Consider the following 17,386-nt stretch of genomic DNA (forward strand, 5'->3'; position numbering starts at 1 on the left):
TAGGGCGGTCAACCTCAAATCTGGGGAACCAGGTTTGACTCTCGGCAAGGGCACGCAACGTCCTGTGATTCTGGGCAAATCACTTACTCTCCACGTGCCTAACAAAAATGAATGCATCCTCATGTATGGCAACCGGTGCTCTTGTAAAGCGCTCTGACACCCGATACCTTAGGATCAGGTTCACGCTACATAAAACTGAAAAAAAAAAGCTCAATGCGGAGCTGACCAGCTTTGGATGGAACCAAAACGAACCCTGCGGTAGCAATTCCTCCATTAAGTTTCTACAATGTGTATTGCAAGTAACCTGCTAGGATCTAGGAAGCTTCATCCAACCAGCAAGTGAAATGTTGCAACTTCGAGACGATTTCAATAAACCAGAGCAGTGCTTCCCAACCTTTTTCGAACCACGACTCACTTTTTAGAACTTTTATAACCCGTCTAGCTTTAATGGCCATGAGGCAGGCGTGTTTTTTTTAATGTAACGTGGGGTAGCACACATTTACAGACAGTATATTTTCTATGGAACTAGCCACTAAATTTGCAGGCATACAGTTGTAATCATGAACACAAATGGTGATATGTGGAAATCGATTGTCAGAGCATATTTATAATTTGTGCATGCACCACGTAAAGTTTTTTAAATTTGTTTTTACCCTAATAAAAAATGGTTGCTTTCATCACAATTACAAATTCTAAAAAAAATACTTTAGGTGCCGATTCCGATCCGTTAAAAATATTCCCCGTACGAATCGTATCCGGATTTTTTTACGTACGAATCGTACAAGTCCTGTACTAACTGGCAAGTACGATTCGTATGTTAAAAAATCCATACGAATCGCATTGGGAAAATTCCGACACGTCCTCAGGTCGGAAAAAGTGTCTGACACGTCCCCGGAAAGTTTTACGTACGATTCGGGAAACTGAAGTCCGAGCGCGCAAGTACGATCCGTCCTGTCCGTCCGAATGCACAACCGTATGGAAAAAACACCGTACGGAGCGAACTTCCATAGCAACCATGGAGACGTCCAAACATGTGCCCGCATACGCGCCTAACACACGATTCGTACGGAAATGGTGTTTCTGTACGAATCGTACTTGCGGGTTTGGAAGGTGTTTTTCCCGGGTACGAGTCGGACAGAGAAAACGCTCCGTCCGACGGTTCGTACCCGGGTTTTACAGGATCGGAATCAGCACCCTAATTTTTGCTTTCCTAACGGCTGAATGTGTACAGTTGATTTAAAGGATTTGCATTTTGTTGTTACAAAAAATGACATCCTACAGCCTTCCCGTTCACACATTCTGTACCCCAGCAAAATCGTCACACAATTCACTTCATTTCCTTCTCAGATTGCAATATAAGAGGATTTTGTAAACACCAATCCTGTATTAAAAAAATTAGCCTTAATTTGTCAGAACACAGTGCCTGATACCTTTGTATTTAACTTGTCACATTTGCTGGACTAGAAAGAAAGTTTCAAGGCATCTTAATTGCTTGGACTTTCACAATCCACCAAAAACCGGGACCTACTGATGGGTCACGACCCACAGTTTGAGAAACACTGAACTAGTGTGTAGTCTGGTCCCTAGGGTACTGCAGAGCAGAATGCATGATAATTTCCCTTTAGCTAAGGAGGGCCACAGGGATCAACGTAGAGGCTTTAGTAATGAGAAGTGGAAGTGACACTAAAATGTGAAATTGTAACTTGCCCCCAAAAGGGCGAGGTACCTTCTGATTTGCTGTGTTGATTAGTTTCAGCCAATCAATCATTATATATGTTACTATTGTTAAATAACCATGAAAGTGTGCACCATAAAAGCAAAAAACACAAAATGTTAAAATAACATGCAACAACCCCCATAAAGTTAAAAACTGAAGTACAAATCACAATTCTTAGTATGATCCACTCTGTCAGCAACTCTTAGTCTGTTCAATCAGCATAATCCAAGATCATAAACGGGGATCAAGTGAGTGTTGAAAAATTGAGGACCATAAACTATATGCAATGCAGTAATTGCTATACCAATTAGCAAATACAACATTTATGAATGAAAGCAACAGCCAGGAAACATGGACTAAAATTACAATTCAGCATAACATACAAGGCAAACAATTTATATGACAAGTTCTTAAAATAGAATTCATGGTACACCCAGTTAAGTCACCACCTTTACTGCCCAAAATAAGTAGCAAGCCACGTGGCAAGTTAACCGAGCTGATGGAAGTAATTGCAAATATAAAAAGGCAGCTTGAATTTGGTTACAATGCAAATCTTTCAGCAAAGGGCAAATGTACATTTGGTGCAAAAAGCTAAATGGAGGTCACACCATCAAAGTGTTTTGAACTGAATAGCACATACGTGAGGGGCTATCCAAATCATTTAGCCACCCCCTAGGGGTGCATACTAAATGATGCACCATGTTCACCCTGAAACGGGTCAGTAGGAAACAGTGATTGGGCAGATCATACTGCAAATTAGGATCCATTGCAACAGTCATGACTAGGATGAATGTTCTCACTGCAGGCTTAAATGAGCATGCTCCTCCCTCTCCACATATTGCAGAGGGGAAAGCATTCTTTGTCCCAACATGATCAGCCTTCATGATCGTACCAGGAGAGGCAAATAGCTCAGGGCTTCCCAGCGACCTGAAGCGGTCTAATGTACCGCAACCATGGTATGTCTAGAGCATGCTCTAAAGATAGGCAATCTTCCAATATTTCATGATTCAGATTGGTCTCTCATTTTTACCACATGGCTAGCCACAGCAACAAGAGGCACATCTGGAGAATGTCAGATGTACCCAAGGACCAACTCTTCATGAATTTTAAAGATGGGGGTCGACAGTGACAAATGCTGTCTTAAGAATTTGTTTTCTTCCAACTGAATTTGAGGGGCCGGGATGAAAACCCGGATCCCCAGCCCCTTAACCACAGAAAGGAACTTTGCTCTGTAGAATTGAATCGTTGCCTAAATGGGCATTTTCAGTCTTGTATTAACCTATAGCATAAAAGTAAAAAATATATTTTCTTACATTGCCCAGGGATCATTGAGTGCTATTGACGTGTCAGACAGTTTGTAAACTATAAAAATGCTCTTAGGCAAAACATTGGTACTTAAGGGACCATTAACATTTATGGACATGAGAATTAGCCAGTAACCAGTAACAAGGAGGAGGCCTGACAATAGCTTCAGCTGATGGAAAATACAAAAGTTTAATTTCTTTGTAGTTCATCAACACCCCGATGTGACTACTATTCTAACTTCTTCCGCAGTAAGATCATACAATCTTCCAATACCCTAAATAATCACTTTTCATCCCACCATCCTTTGGCTCCACTTTTTCCTGCCACCCTTTTGTAACCATTTTCCCTTCCACCACCCCATGCAACTACTCACTTCCACCAATCTGACTAACCACTTCACTCCACTACCTTGTATATTCACTTTTTTCCACAACCCAATGTGACCACTGTTCCTCCTGCCACCTCCCACAACCACTCTAACTCCCCTGTGGAGCAGCTTCACCCACCCCTCAGAGTAACCACTTTCTCCCACCATAACCAAGCAGCTACTCTTCCTACGACCACCCTATATAACCTCTTCCTCTCGCCTCCCTAAGAACCCCATTATTTCTATTCGTCACTCCCCACATCCAATTTAATCCTACTGTACATGTCTCCAATCTTCCGTCCTACACCCTATGCCACTGATCTCTTCCCAGCAGGACTGTACTCACTTTTCTTGTGTACACTACCTTGATCTTATCCTTATGGACAATACTACTTGGGGTCGGATCTCCTTCCCACCACCCTGGCATATCCAATCTACCTCCTCCTGCCCAGACAGATCAAAGATGTATTTATGAAGGATTTTTAAACAGGAAAAGTTGTATTAGAAATTACCATCCATGTTGAGCCATAGGAAACTGGATGGTTGAGCAATGACCATATTTTATAACCAAAACAGAAAAGATTGATGTTGAGTGACATCTGATCATGCTTGAACCTCATTCACTCCTGAAATTGCATGTTGAGGCATTTGGGTCTGTACCGATGATGGAAAAACCAAGACAGTTAATCCATAGTGCTGCTAAAAATCAAGGACTGGTTCAAGGTGCCACATCTGAAATGTGGCTACTTGTTAGCTATGGGAAATGCTTCAGGAAGTCACAATAACCTAAACAAGACTACAACATTAGGGGTGTTGCAGTCCAGGTGACCAGAGGTAATGAAGTCCAAACTCCTGGTACTGCAAATATCTCCCTGAAGTCTGCCTGCATAAGGAGGTATATGATGGTAATCAGGCACCTGAACAGCTGGATAACTGAAGACAAAAGGAAATTGTCTCTGCAAAATTCCAGCCACAAGAAAGTCTTTCAAGGGTGGTCTGGTGACTGTAGACTTTGAATATAGCTTTCTTAGAATTGATGGGCAGATAACACAGGAACCAGTCTTTTAGATCAGCTGGATGCTTCGCAAAAAGGAACAGCCAATGCCTGCAGATACAATACAACCAGTCACTGTAGAAGGGTGCATGAAACATAGGAAACAGTGTGTAGAACAGGAAGATGTTTGTAGACATGTATCAGTCCAGACACCGGAAGTAGTTGTCCATGTCTAACAATTGGGTGAATGCAAACAAAGGATGCAGACTTTGTAGAACAGATGGAGTTAAACAAGTAGCAAGCAGTCTATGTAGAAGAGCTGGCCGCTAGCAGACCAAGGACGCATGACTGACAGCCTTCTCTTTCTGGTCTTCCACACTTGCTCCTCTCCAAAGTTAAAATGGTAAGATTAATGCAGGGAGACCTCATCTTGGTGTGCAGTTCTGCAATTGAAATGAAAAGAAAATGATTAACAAACATGCAATTGTGAAAATATAAATTCACAAAAGCATTCTTAGTTCTTTAGGAGAAGCGGATCCTATCTCCCCAGGATTCTTCAATCTCCTATTGTGTTATGGTAGCACAAAATGTAAGTGCATGACAGACAGTGGCACTTCAAGCGTGGAAGGTGTAAACCGCCTTAATGCAAGCAACAAAAATGGCCCCCAAGTTAGGGAGTGTAATACAGCCACAATAAAGGGGTCATAGCTCCTCACACTGCTAGACTCCAATGTTACTGCATCTCTGGCACTGCAGATAGCCACGCTCCAGGACCACAAATAATGTTTAGGGGGGAACTCACAGCCAGCCATTGACAGTTCTAAGCTATAAATTCAAGTTTAACCTGATTTACACATTTCATACTATAGCTTGAGCGATATAGGATCTAGAACTTAAGGAATAGACTTGAAGATAGAAGCAATATGCTAAATCTGCACAGGACTAAGGGCCTGGATTTGTGGTACAGGGAAGGGAGAATTGCAAGATTTAAAATGTGCCTAATCAGCAGCAACAGATTAGCATTATCAATTAAATTGAGTCAGGGCTGTAGCGTTTCCTACTAGGGATAGGTGCAGCAGAGAAAGTAGGTGGGAGGAGAAGAGGGGGTACAGTTGCATCAATGACATTGTACCATTAAAATGCCATATACATTGAAGTGACAAACATTGGCACTCTCAGGAAGATGGCCAGTCACAGGTAAAACTAAGATATCTGAAACAATATGTTGGTCAACTGGGATCTTACGTGGCTCTTTTGTGGAACCAAGACTCCTCCAATAAGTCTCGAACAACCTGCCAGACGGCCTTCCATATTATGAACATACAAAGCTCTTCTGATATTTAGGATTCAGAAAAAAAGGATAAGAGTTGGATTTTCATATTGTTGGAGAAGGCAGGTGGCACCTGGAGCGAGAAGGAGGGGGTGTATCACTAGCATGAGCAGAACCATGATGAAACTCTCCATCGATGCATCTTCATCACAATGTTCGCATAATAGGAGCAAGACAGGTCCGGAAAATAGCCAACTATTCTGAATGCTTTGAACTTAATAAAAACACTTGCGCACCTCCTGGAAGTAGCTGATCGTTCACCCAGAGGTTATGATACTTTCTCTGAAATAGGTTTCGATTTAATTCTAGCGGATTTAAATTCTCACTTGTAGATTTTAGTTGTACAGTGTTTGAGATGAGCCTCACCAGTCATCCTCTGACAGAATCCATCAGGTTTGATTAGTCGCTATTGCAAAGCTTGATATACAGAATGAAATTCTGTCAACTACTTTTTCCCTTTGAGTATTCACTGTACAATACAGGGAACAATGTGTCAAATGTGGTTTGTGAACTAGGTTCAAAGGTTCGCCCCACTTAGCAATTCTTTTGATCTGTGGCAAAGTTGCAGCAATCCTCCTGTGTGAAGTACCTGCCCATTCCTCATCCCCATTGTCAAAGGACTAGATGAACAAGTTACTTACCTTCGGTAACGATGTATCTGTAAGAAACATTAGTTAGATAGATTCCTCACCTTAGAATATCCCCAGGCGTCAGACTGGATCCGGAAGATTTTTCGTCAGCAATACCCCTTGCGCGTCGCTAGGCGTCGTCTGCGGCTCTGCGTCCGTCGTCTGCGTCGTGCGCCGGGATGACGGAGTACTTAGACGCCGCCCTCGCGCGCTGACGTCAGTTCTTGTACATAGCCTTCCGCGCCAGGAACGCAGAGCCATGCAAAGACCGACACTGGTGCCAAAAATATAATCTAGGGGCCTGAAAGGACAACCTTAACCCTAGATGTCAGTTCACAGAACGGGGAGGATGGGAGGGTCGGTGAGGAATCTAACTAACTAATGTTTCTTACAGATACATCGTTACCGAAGGTAAGTAACTTGTTCATCTGAAAGAAACACGTTAGTTAGATTCCTCACCTTAGAATAGATACCCAAGCAATACCATCCCCGGTGGTGGGTCTGCGAACCAAGATCACACCAGAAAGTCCTGGAGGACAGAACGGCCAAAGAAGCCATCCCTCCGGACTTGGCTGTCAAGGCAATAATGCCTGGCAAACGTGTGTAGCGAAGCCCACGTCGCCGCCTGACAGATGTCCTGCAAAGGGACTCCCCCGTCCCAAGGCAGTAGTAGCCACCGTGGCCCGAGTAGAATGGGCGCGCAGCCCAACAGGAGGGTCCTTTTTAGCCAAGGAATAGCAAATTTTTATACACAAAACGACCCACCGAGAGATGGTCCGTTTGTGCACAGCTTTCCCCTTCTTAGCGCCCACGTACCCAACAAAAAGCTGGTCGTCCACCCGGAACTGTTTTGTGCGGTCCAGATAAAAGGAGAGCGCACGTTTTGGGTCCAGACGGTGGAGCCTCTCTTCCTCTTTGGAAGGATGCGGAGGCGGAAAGAAGGTGGGCAAGGTGACAGACTGCCCAAGGTGAAATGGAGTCACCACTTTAGGAAGAAAGGAGGGACGAGGCCGAAGGACAACCTTGTCCGGATGAACAGATAGAAAAGGAGGCTTTGAAGATAAAGCCTGGAGCTCACTCACCCGTCTAGCCGAGGTGATGGCTACCAGAAAAGCAGTCTTAAGAGTCAGAAGACGAAGAGGACAATTGTGAAGAGGCTCGAAGGGAGCGCACATCAGGAATGTCAATACCAGATTCAAGTCCCACTGAGGCATTACAAAAGGAACAGGAGGGAACGTGTGTGTAATGCCTTTGAGAAAGCGTGTAACCACAGGGGACTTGAAAAGAGAAGGCTGATCAGGAAGCCGCAAGAAGGCGGAGATGGCAGCAAGATAACCTTTCAGGGTGCCCAGGGCAGAGCCCTGCCGGGCCAGAGAAAGAAGGAAGAGGAGAACCTCAGAAAGAGGGGCGGAAAGGGGATCCACAGCCTTTGCTGTGCACCATGCCACAAATTTGTTCCACCGGCAGGCGTATACCGACTTTGTGGAGGGACGCCTGGCTGCCAGAATGATATCACAGACTTCAGGAGGCAAGTCAAATGGCATCAACTGCCGCCGCTCAATCTCCACGCATGGAGGTGGAGGCTGGACAGGTTCGGGCGGAGGACCGTCCCCTGCTGCTGTGACAGAAGATCCTCCCGAAGGGGCAGACGTATCGGGGGATCGGTCAACAGACTGAGTAGCTCGGGATACCAGTATCTTCGTGCCCAATCCGGAGCCACCAAGATGACTTGGGCCCGGTCGTGCCTGATCTTCTTCAGCACTCTGGGCAGAAGTGGTATAGGCGGAAAGGCGTACAACAGACCGCAACTCCACTCGTGACGAAAAGCGTCGCCGAGCGAGTGCCGCCTTGGAAATTCCAACGCGCAGAACTGCTGACATTGCGCGTTCTCTTCGGTGGCGAATAGATCTAACCAAGGCTCTCCCCACTGCTGAAAGAGACCTTGCGCCACTTCGGAGTTCAGACGCCATTCGTGATCCATCATGCACCGGCGGCTGAGTTAGTCTGCTCTGGCGTTCAGAGAGCCCGCCAGATGTTGAACCACTAGGGTGACGCCCTGGTGTTCCAGCCACGTCCAGAGGCGCAGGGCCTCCTGACAAAGGGTCCATGACCCCACCCCGCCCTGTTTGTTGCAATACCACATGGCGGTGGTGTTGTCCGTGAACACCTGCACGACACTGCCCCTGACAGAGGGAAGGAAGGCTTTCAGTGCAAGCCGGATCGCTCTCAACTCCAACAGGTTGATGTGGAGACGAGACTCCAGAGGCCTCTGGTCTCCGGCGATCTCCGCCTCTCCCATATGGCCACCCCAACCCAGGAGGGACGCATCCGTCACTACGACATGCTCCGGTTGGGGAAGGGAGAGGCTCTTGCCCTTGACCCACTCGCGGTCCGTGAGCCACCACTGCAACTGCTGTGCAGTGCCCTCCGAGATCAAGACATGGTCGGACAGGTTGCCGTGATGCTGGGCCCACTGAAACTTCAGGTCCCACTGCAGAGCCCGCATGCGCCGCCTGGCGTGATGCACTAGTAGGATGCAGGAGGCCATCAGCCCCAGAAGCCGCAACACTAGCCTGACCGAAACCCGGGATAGAGGCCGAAAGATGGGAATCAGGGCCTGTATATCCCGGACCCGCTGTTCCGGTGGATGGACCCGGAACTGCGCCGAATCGAGAACCGCTCCGATGAAGAGGAGCTTCTGAGAGGGACTCAGGTGTGACTTCGGCACGTTGATGGAAAACCCCAGCAAATGCAGGAGATCCGCCGTAGTCTGGAGGTGGGAGACGACTGCCTGGGGCGAGCCCGCCTTCAACAACCAGTCGTCGAGATAGGGGAAGACTGAAACCCCTGATCTGCGCAGATGAGCTGCGACCACCGCCAACACTTTCGTGAACACCCGAGGGGCACTGGTGAGGCCGAAGGGGAGCACGGTAAACTGAAAGTGCTCTTGGCCCACCGTGAATCGCAGGTAACGCCGGTGGGCCGGCAGGACGGGGATATGAAAATATGCGTCCTGCAAGTCCAACGCTACCATCCAGTCTCCAGGGTCAAGGGCAGCTAAAACCTGAGCCAACGTTAGCATCTTGAACCTGTCCTTTCGGAGGAAGGCATTGACGTTCCGGAGGTCCAAGATAGGGCGTAGGCCCCCCTTGCCCTTCTTGGGAACCAGAAAGTAGTGGGAATAACAACCACGACCTACTTCTGGACTCGGAACGCGCTCGACGGCCCCCTTGGCCAAGAGAGCCGAAACTTCCTCGCGGAGAAGATTCAAATGATCCCCTGAGATACGGTGGTGCTGCGGTGGCATGGCTGGAGGGGTCGTCTCGAAGGGGAATGAGTAGCCCCTTCGGACGATTTGCAGCACCCACCTGTCCGATGTTATGGTCCGCCAGTGGAGCAGGTGATGGCGAACTCTGCCGCCCACTGGCGTGGTATGGGCCTGAAAGCTCGGACTAGGAGGGCTTTGAGGCGGATGCTGCCGGGGTGGAAGTGGGCTGACCACGTCGGCCTCCATTTCCGCCACGGCGGAAACCACGTCCGCGACCAGGTTGGTTCTGCGGCTGGTGGCTTTGCGGACGTGAGGAGGCGCCCCTTCCTTGGCCACGAAAGGGGCGAAAAGCGGAGGTGTGCGCCCGCGGAGCCGAGAGGCCCAAGGACTTGGCCGTAGCCCGGGAGTCCTTAAAGCGGTTCAGCGCACTGTCCGCCTTCTCACCAAACAGGCGAGTGCCATCAAAGGGCATGTCCATGAGGGTGGTCTGGACATCCCCGGAAAATGACGTGGACCGCATCCAGGCATGGCGGCGGAGCGCCACCGTGGTTGAAATCGCCCGACCCAGCGAGTCCGTGGTGTCAAGCCCACATCGTATGGCGTGCCGTGCTGCATCCCTCCCATCGGCCAAAGCCTGGGTAAGACGCGTCCGGACCTCCTCCGGACACAGGGGCAGCACGTCCTCCACCGTATCCCACAGGGAATGGTAATAACGGTCCAAGAGACAGGCAGTATTTAAGGACCGCAGGCCCAAACTAAGGGACGAGAACAGTTTCTTGCCAAACTGCTCGAGTCTCTTGGAATCCCGGTCCGGCGGAGCGGTCGGGAAGGAGGATTGGGAGGTAGAGGCCTGGATAACCAGACTCTCGGGGGTGGGGTGTTGGGACAGGAAACTGGGGTCGCCCGGAGCAGGGCGGTGGCGCCTGGCAACGTTCCTATCCACAGGAGGAACTGTGGAGGGCTTGGACCAGGTGCCCTGCAGAACGTCAGTGAGGGCCTCGTTGAACGGCAGCAGAGGCTCAGTGGAGCTTGCTGATGTTTGAAGCACCTCAGTGAGGATGTTAGTCCTCACAGCCACGGCAGGCAACTCGAGCCCAAGGGCCTCGGCCGCCTTGCGCAGCACCACAGAAAATGCTGCACCCTCCTCCGAAGCCACGGTCGGAGGAGAAGTGAATCCAGTGTCTGGCGAGGTGTCCAGCCCACTGGCCTCCCCCAGTTCATCTGCCCAGTCCTGAGAAAGCTGTGACTGAACAGCCATAGGGTCCTCGAACCCCTCCGTCGCCCCCTTCTTCCGATTCCTGATAAACAGGAGGAATGATCGGAACCGGACTGTAGAGATGGTAGGACTCAAGCGGCGTCGGATGCGGCGTCGGTCGACGTCGCTGCGGCGCCGGGTCCGGATGAGGGCTAAACTGGGGTGTCGGCGCCAAAGGCGTCGGCGGCGCCGGAGGTGTAGGCGTGTGCGCCGGCGGCGCCGGTGACGGCGTCGGTGGTTCAGGCGTCGGCGCCGGTGGAGGAGTGACTAGGTCAACCGGCGTCGACTGGGGCCCAGGCATGGGCCCCGCGGGGACCTGCGGCGTCGAGACCGGAGTCGTCGACGGCGCCGGGGCCGGAGCCGCCGGCAGGCAAGATCGCCCAGTCGAGTCCGCGGGGCCCGAAGGCGCGCCCGCGGGCGTTGACGGCGGGGCCAGGCTCCTCATGGCCGAGAGGAAGGCACTGATCTCCGCCGGCGCCGCGTCAGTCCCAGGGACCGGAAGGTATGGGGGCGGACGCGGCACCTGCGGCTCCGCCGGAGCCGCGGGGGTGGAACCACCCTGACCCTCGGCCGAGTCGCGCGACCGGCGAGGGGAGTCCGAAGAGCAGTGTCGCCTCTTGGACTTCTTTGAGCGTTTGGACTTACCCGACGACTTGGAGCCGGACGATCGATGGCGTCGGCTAGGGCTCCGCGAGCGATCCTTGGACCTCCTCCTGGACCGGGATCGCGCACGACGCGGAGCCGAGTGGCGAAGCTCGAGAAGCTTGCGGGACCGCTCCCGCCTAGCCTTCGAAGTCAGGGCCTGGCAGTCGTTGCACGACTCCGCGTCGTGGTCGGGGCCTAAGCAGTAGAGGCACCGGCGGTGGTGATCGGTCACCGACATCAGTCGATGGCAATCCTCGCAAGCCTTGAACCCAGGCATCCTACTGGCACCAGATGTCGACAGACAAGGATCAAAAAATGATCAAAAAGATTTAGTCAAAAAAGACTAAAAGGGGTAGCTCTCCCGGATCTGCGCTTACTGGCGCGGAAAAAAGAAGAACTGACGTCAGCGCGCGAGGGCGGCGTCTAAGTACTCCGACGACGTCATCCCGGCGCACGACGCCGACGACGGACGCGGAGCCGCAGACGACGCCTAGCGACGCGCAAGGGGTATTGCTGACGAAAAATCTTCCGGATCCAGTCTGACGCCTGGGGATATTCTAAGGTGAGGAATCTAACTAACGTGTTTCTTTCAGATTCTACTGTTCTTGAGGTGGGGCAGCATAGTGGGGAGCCACATGTAGTGTATATATATATATATATATATATATATATATATATAGAAACCATGTAGAGCCTTGTGAGTTAAACAGCAGATCTTAAAAATAGTTCTGCTTCTCAGTTAGCCAATGTAAGGTCTGTAGAAGAGGGGCAGATGCTGTTCCAGAGGGGAGGTTACAGAAAAGACGTGCAGTGGTGTTCTGTACTATCTGAAGATTAGATCGCAACATCTCATTGGTGGAGGCCAAAAGGACATTGCCATAGTCTAGACGGCTGATAACCAGTGCCTGGACTAAAGTTTTTCTTGTGGAGAGTAGTAATAAAGGAAACACACTGCCATTGCTAAAGTGTACATGGTCAGGCATGAGTTTAAAAAAAGATATATTCTAAGCCAAATTGCAGAGTTTGTCTTCTCTGTAGCTCCAACTCTTTCTCTATCATTTTTAGCCATACCCCCGTCGGGGGAGCTGGTATCTGTTGCAATCCTTGGTGTAGGGATGGGACCTTGCAATACAGTTGAAAGTTTCAGAAGGCTACAAAAACTTACACCATCCCTTCAGGTTGACTTTTTGGAAACCCTGTTCAGCCACTCCCCACCAATACACCAAGTTTCAATCGTTAGATTTATTTGTGGGGGGGAATGGAGGGGGGGAGGTGCTTATTCATACTCTGTTTGAAAATATTCTCATGAATTGAAATCTTGTGGATGAAAACCAGATTTAATACTTAGGCTCTATGTATTTGTACTCTAGGGCCTTCCAAGCTGGTACTACTGCAGCTCTTGAGCCTCTCTTCCTCAGCCAAGTAAGCCTCATATTAGTAGAGAAGTTATATGCTTGGATTAGCTTTAAGTGACCTTCAAGTGAAGGGTACATATTGAACAGGCCTGTGAAACATTGAGGCAGGTAGAGTACACTTAGTATTCAAACTAGTCTTCCACTAGTCAGATGTACACAGAGCTACACTGTACCACCCAGTCATAGCAAATTGTCATTTACAATCTGCAAAACTTCCCTTATGAATCCAGGGGTACACAAATACTGGTACTTATTTGTATTTGTTTCTGAAGGTCTACCTAGAAGAAACTTGTGGTTCAGCTCGCTAGGTCAAGCGGCTGTGGAGGGCTTTGTGGGACCTGAGAGTCATGGACCTAGGTAATTGGATATATTCTTGAACACACAAATAGTTAATTTCAAAAGTTCCATTGAAACGTTTGTGACATGTAAGACTATCTCCAGCACTTTCAGCTGATTAGGATTTAGTAGCAAGTGCTTTACCAAATACTACTCTGATAAGCTGGTAGGATTAAATTTCTCTGCCACGTCTGACATGCAAGCATTATACGATGGTCTCACCTGTGATCTTGGAGATGCAATATTCAGAACTTGAGACATTAAAAGCAAATGACATGCCATCAGATTTGAAAAACAGCATATACTATCTGGAGGTAGGCCATGCTCTAGTACATTTATTCTTGGTTTGTGTGTCCGATGGCCCCATTCCAGTCATCAGAGCAGCCTGAAAGCTTTACAATTCCATCCCAATATGAAATCTACCGAGTCTTTCTACAAACAATAGTTGAAAATATCCTGAAGCCTATTCCTATCTGTTAATATTTTCTTATCTGTTACACTTCCCCGTTTACTTTAAAATTAAAATCTGTGGCTTCTTTGTTGATTAAGAAGACTCCTCAAATGTTGTTCTGTTCTCTATTCTTTTCAGCCATATCAGGCTGTTTTCCTTTTTAAAGGCAATTCTCCTTCTAGATTCCTGGGGTTGCACGTAACCATGGGTTACCAGCACAAGTGTACTGTTTAATAAAGTCAGACCAGCCCGTCTGGATGACAAAAGCCTTCACTGTTTTGAACAGGCTCAATGAGGACATAGTCCATGGGAAGTTCTTGGTGAGGCTACATCCACATATGCTATCTCCCTGGTAAGGTTTGTGCCTTGTCAGGCACATTACACCTCTTCCACAATGTCAACATTGTGGCTTGCTGGGCAGACCTAAGAATAGGTATATATTTAAATCTCCAATGGGTGGTGGTCATTTCAGTCTTCTAAAAACATCAGTGACAACTGCTGTTGTGTGGGCATAATAGGGACTATTTTTGAAAAATGGTTTGACACTAAATCCAAGAGTTGTATTAACAAAAAACCTATTCATGCTCATTGTAATTCCTGCTATTCCAGTCACATCAAAGTACATGTAGTTTGTAGTACTTCAAAGCATGGACTAACAAGGTGTGACTGCTTCGGGCACGTGCACCCAAGATGTCAGCAATTGTCTTTCTATGGATTGTTTAAAAAGAATAAAATAGGGTAAAGAAAAAGTACATACATTGTTCCCTTATGTCAACCTTATTGACTTGGAGAACCCAGGCTAGCTGTGCTACTTTACCCAGTTCTTCAGGCCATGATGTTAATTTAAGCCTGTCGAGCAGATACACATCTTCCCTTTCGAGAGTGGTGATCTTCTTGAATAGGTATCTTTGAGGCAGCATGTGAATGCATCAAAGTGCCAGATGAGATTACAAGACCCAGGGGACCTTGTGACATGAGGACAAGAACTCATTGCAACCAAGCCAAATACACTTTGGTGCAGAAAAGCCTCCCTAACTTCATATTTGTCATGACCCCTATAAATATTAACCTCAGACTGTCAGAGTGCCAGATAAAACAGGAGTGCTATAGCTTGGGAGTGCACTTTAATTCTAGTTGGTTTGCAGTCTTAGCGTAATGTCTGGGTTTGTGCGAATGATAGACAAAAAATGGTCAAAACAACAAGAGGCATAGGAGAACTGAATACATCAAAAGATCTAACACTATATGGAAAAGAGCAATTTCATAGATTCAATCCACAGTTGCGCGATTAGGGCAGCAGATGTGATTTAAAAAACAGAAGAAGATTAAAACACATACACAATTGCATTTCTGAAAGTTTAGTTACATCACTTATAAGTGAGTCTCAAACAACATTTTTATTTACACATTGCATCGAAAACTTAGCTCTACAAATGGATAAAGTGATAGAGAGGAGTGGTCAGGGAAGATACTCTTGTGGATAAGGAGTAGAAAAAGGAAATAAAACAAAATAAAAAAATTTAAAAAAGGAGGGGGTCCTTCAGACCTTTTCACAAATCATATTGTACGTAGAAGCCTGTCCAGTATGCAATTTCTATACAACACATCACATCTGGAAGTGGTCTAGTTAAGTTGATATTGCCACTCTGCACAGTTATCCAAACGATCCAGGCTTAATGAAAGAGCATCGAAGTTTCGACCCGACACCTGGGGAGGGAAAGGGGCCACTGAATACCTCAAGCACGGGTCTTCATCAAGACTAGGAAGGTGAAGGAGCGACCCGGATGCCGAAGTCATTGTATTGAGAAAATAGACCTGGATAATTCCATGAACAGACTGGCCCAAAGGCTCCACTCTGATGGGTGAACAATCTCCACTTTCATATACGGTTGTAACAGTAACCATAATGGGAGGAACACAAGCCTTCAAATTCAGCTTGGCCGCGTGGTCCAGCCTCGTTTCCACACAACTGGCTACGGCTAGGAAAAGATCCTCAATTGGAGTCTGGGGCACACAAACTGGAGTTAGTCACACGACCCCTGTAGCTGCTTCTAACGCATCCCGTGTCACAAACTAAGTCGGAAAGGCCTTGAGCACAGGCCTTTGTCTTAAAACTCTGTGCAAGATGCTTCTTTACAAGGTGCAGGTTCGAGATTGTCCTTAGCCCTTTGGCTTTTACTCCAGGTTAGACAAGAGAAACAGAGTTCAATTTCCTCAAAGTCACCAATGCCATGGCCACCTAGACAATGAGTTTCTGGTTAGTCAACATACCTCGAGATTATCAGAATTACCTTCTGAGTCAAAGAAAGAGGCGGTTAAACGTCACTGCCACTTGACACAAAACCAGGGTCACTGCGTGTCTCTCCTGAGTGGTCAAGAAGACTAGACTCTAGTTGTTTGGTGCTGAGAACTTTGGGTCTTTACCAGTCTACACACTGGTTAAAAGGTCAGCATGAGATGTTCAGCTGGTGAAATCTGGAAACTCATTAATATCCTGCCCCCGTCTAGGGTACCAAGGCAATCTAAAGGATTGATTGAAGGTTCATGAAAGAGTCTGACTTTAATATAATTTCGGACAAAGCCGCTTGTCTGCTTTAGGCAAAGAGCAGACTGTAGGCGAATCCTAGGTGAAATATTTATTCCTACACATTTGTTAGCAATGAAAAGCAGAGCTGCAAAAGTCTTGTGCCATCAATTAGGCAAATGAAGCTATTCTAGTAAAAGGGATACATGGGATCGATTTATTTATATTTTTATAACACACTGCATAACCCAATTGTATCCTAGGTACAGGGGCAAACTGAAAAGACTCTACATCCAGAGCTCATTTGGTGTGACTGAAGAACAAGCACAGTGACCTCCAGGGGTTGGGACAGGGCTATCTTCAGGACAGTGCCACCGGTGCAGCTGCACCTCGTGGTGAGCTTGGGCGGGCACGGTTCAGAAATAAAGTTTGGGTATAGCATCACCTGCTACAGAGTTCCTTTCTGTCCAGTAGTTTTCAGGCTTAAAATGTCAAGATAACTCTGGTGATCAATGCATCTCTTGTAAAGAGATCTTACGTCTTGTTGCAGTTCGCCTCATCTTAAAGTAGCGCAGGGGTCAATATGCCTGCAGCAAAGAACGTGCATCGTGCTGGTCAAAGAACGGTTTATGTGGATAGCTCAGTGGGTACTCGTCACAGACATCTTTTTGTTACTTGAAATTCATAAGTTACAACCCTAATATAGCACAGTGAGCTATGAACAGAGTAGGAGCTGCATGCAAAATGCATGGTATGAGTTGGAACTTTGTTTTTCCCCAGTCTTTCATTATCCTAATGTTGCTAAAAAAAAGGTTAATTTAGGTAGAAACGCATTAGAAAAGCCAACCCCAACCATTGGTCTGGCGAAGCACAAACTCAGGATTTTAAAAGCATCACAAACAGTTAAAATATACTGCCCATTAGTATTGGTGACATGCCACTCCTACACTTTGTAATCCTCGTTATCATATGTAACATTTCCAGTAGACTGAGTTATGCATGTATGATTTATTTTGTCCGTATAATGTATGTGTGATGTAAAGTTTTGACACCCTACACTGGTGTAAGTAACACTAGAAAACAAATTAAATGCACGAGAGGGGCCAGGGAGAGATCAGGGGCACTGTTGGAGGGTGGTAGTGAGGGAATC

The 17,386-nt window shown here is 47.6% G+C and overlaps 1 long non-coding RNA gene across 2 annotated transcripts in view; it reads right to left on the reverse strand.

Annotated features, from left to right (window-relative positions):
• Positions 1–1,394: 1,394 nt before the first annotated feature.
• LOC146782843 (uncharacterized) overlaps positions 1,395–17,386 on the reverse strand; it is a 310,363-nt gene continuing 294,371 nt past the window's right edge. For both annotated transcript variants that reach the window (XR_014972402.1, XR_014972403.1), the window contains exon 7: positions 1,395–4,826. This is a non-coding gene — a long non-coding RNA (uncharacterized LOC146782843). The remainder of the gene's footprint in view (positions 4,827–17,386) is intronic.

The sequence above is a fragment of the Triturus cristatus genome, chromosome 12, assembly GCF_964204655.1.
Source record: "Triturus cristatus chromosome 12, aTriCri1.1, whole genome shotgun sequence".
NCBI classification, from domain to species: domain Eukaryota; kingdom Metazoa; phylum Chordata; class Amphibia; order Caudata; family Salamandridae; genus Triturus; species Triturus cristatus.